Below are 3,185 nucleotides of genomic sequence, written 5' to 3'. Positions count from 1 at the left end.
ATTTACTAAATAATTTCCTATAAAAATTTCTATTGCAATTTATTTTCTAATTGAACCAAATTTTTATGGCAAGATAAAAATTAAGTGTGATATGAAAATTCTCAATAACCTTGAGATTAAAGTTTTCCTAAAAACAAAATTGATCCATAGTAAAATTATGATTCGGAAAAACGATACAAAATTGACACTAACCCGATTAAGTTAACACGAGATTGATATGAAATCTTTTAAGTTAAGTTAAGATTTAATCATTTTGATATTAATAAAAAATTGACACAACATGAACACAACACAAACCTAATTTGCAACCTCTGGTATTTACGTTGTTATTGATTTTTTTTGTATATATTTTTAATTGTGATAAGGTTCAAATTTAATCATAATGTTTCTAGCGAAATGCAAATTTAACCAACGTATGAAATAGTGTAAATTTAATCCCAACATCTTTAAATAAGATCAATTTTACCCCTTATGCTATCGAAAATATCATAGACATTTTGACAAAAATTTTTTGTGATTAACTTATACGTATCAGATTCAGTTTTTTTTGCATTTTAACTTATAAGTTGAAAAACCAAAGAAGCAACTGGCTAAACTACTAGGGCTTCAGGAAAAAGATATAGAAGAATAAGAGGTCAATCAAGAATCTAGTTTATCGAAAATGATGGTATTCGCACGGGATAATATAAAAAATGATAACGAAATTCTAATGTTGGCTTTATTGATCTACGATATGGTGTTATTTTTTAGACGTGGGAATAATTAATTCAAAGGTCATCGTTTATTTTAAGAAAGTGGTACAAGGAGCTAAAGGCGTGAATCCGATGATAGGCATACTAGCATATATTATTCGATCTTTGGATTATTGCAAGATCACAAAGGGAGGCAGATTCGTAGGATGTGCATCACTGTTATGCATTTGGGCTTTAAGCCATTTTTATTGCCCCGGATATTTTGGCTTTCCGAAGCCGAAATATAATAAAAGGTATAACCCGTGCAAAAATCACATCACTCATTTCGGGAAGGCCATATGGCCAAAAAAACGTCCGTCTAAGAACCAATGGTTGAAGTTCTTTAAAGGAGTGGAAGCATCAGAAGTTATTTAGGTGTCAGCATGGAATGAAAGACCTAACACTATATATCATTGTGGAAATTTTAATTGGATACCACTATTAGGCCCTTGGGTGGAACGGGACATATCCCTTGGTTAGTAAGAAGACATATGGGTTCCTGTCAGTTCATGCCTGTCACCTTTGGTTTGAGCCAGGCCAATTTCAATTATTGGAAAACATATACTGGGGGAAGGATCGGGGTTGTAATTGAGGCATGGACGCATTTAAAAGCTATGGTAAATGAGGATCTAATGGATGAAGTGAATGAAGAATATGTTTTCTAGCATGAGCAAGTAACTAAAGAGTTTATTCAGTTGGACCTAGAAGAGGAAGTAACTGAGTCTAATGAGCTTTCCATTTCTGCTGATTTAGAAGGAGCAACTGAAAATCCACCAATAAAAATAGATGAAATTGGTTGCATCGAGACTCAGACATCAGAAATGCATATACAAGAATTTGAAAGAACATTGGCTAGTTTGGAGCTGGAGAGGGATGCAACGCTGTAGAAGAGAGACGCTGCAATGCACATAAAAGATACAACAGTCGAGGAAAGGATTTTGGCAGTCCAAAAGAAGGAATCAGCAACTCTAGAAAATGATGATGCAGTCCAAAGAGAAAATGCAGCAATTAGGGGAAGAAACCAAGCGATTAGAGAGAAGAACGTAATGATCGAAGAAAGGAATGTTGTAATGCACGGGAAAGGCACAATTGTTCACACGAGAAACGCACCAATCATCAAAGAGATTCAACTTTCCTTGAAAAAAATTCAGCAACTCTAAGGGATTCAGTAATCTCGGAAAAGGCGTCGATGGGTTCTCAACACCAGGTTTATGTGGAGAAAGTCACAACTCAACTCCAGGGATACGCCGATCAGATGCAACAGAATGAGACATATCACTTCAGTCAGCAAAAGTTGAATGGTTTGTGGGATGATCTGCAATAGTAGTATGATTGAAATCAATTTCAACAAGAGCAGCAGAATGCTACAGGTGGGCAAATTAAACAAGACGTCACTATCCTTCGGACGGTTGCAACCCACGCACGACACATAGCTCGAGAATTGGGGCTGCTCAAAGTTCAATTGGCGATATCCGATTCCACCAGAGTCAACTTATCAGGTTACCTCGATGGACTCATTCAAAAGCTAGAGTTTTATGGTAATCAGGAATGAATATGGATTTTATGGAACTCCTTATTGTATGTATATTTTGACGAATTATGAAACGAAAGCTTTCAGTTAAATATGTAATAGAATATATTGGAGATATTCCTTTTTTTGAAAAGCCACATCTCACCATGGTTTGTTGTCATCCACCTAAATGTTTGTTGAATGGGAAGTACATAAATGTTTAGGATAAAAGCGTGATAAGATAAATCAAAAAATAAGTTATAGGTTAGTCAGTCTCTGTGTATGGATTTAGGGGGTAGCATGAATCCATTTTTTTCTACCTGTCATTCGATCAATAAGATTAAGGAGCATAACCTTTCACGGATATTCTCTTTCATTCAAAAGAGTAACTGCTGATAATGTCTTAAATTCCATCTTTTGTGTATGTAGTGCTGAAATTTACATCAGTCTAATGGAAATTTTTAAAGCATCCCTGTCATTTTGCTGCTACATTTGTATATCACTTCGGGTTGAGTTTTTGCTGTGCTTTCATTGTAAATCTGGAGCATCTGGCTCTGTTTTATGGCTAAAATTCACTAATATTTCCTAGCACTTTTTGCCGCCATTTTGCAGTATTTCTGTCGATATTTTTTGACACACTCGGCTGCTGCATCTTTATGCCATTTATTGTTGAGTTCATCTGTACTTTCACAAAAAATCTTGGGCAGCAGCTCGTGTCATTTTCCCTGATGTAATTCACTCAAACTTCCCTAGCATTTCCGCTGCTTGAGTTTTGCACCCTTTTACTAGAGTTTTTAACATGTTTTGCTGCTGCCTTTTATTTTTCCTCGGGTGATGTCGTTGCTTTCTTTATCTCTTGAGCTGCAAGTTTGGTCCTTTTAAAGAGTCTTTTGCTGCATTTTTTTCCAAATTTTGTGTTGGCCTTGGTCGCATTTTGCTCTATT

Source organism: Euphorbia lathyris, chromosome 4 (genome assembly GCF_963576675.1).
Source record: "Euphorbia lathyris chromosome 4, ddEupLath1.1, whole genome shotgun sequence".
NCBI classification, from domain to species: domain Eukaryota; kingdom Viridiplantae; phylum Streptophyta; class Magnoliopsida; order Malpighiales; family Euphorbiaceae; genus Euphorbia; species Euphorbia lathyris.
Note: the sequence above shows the minus strand (reverse complement) of the source record.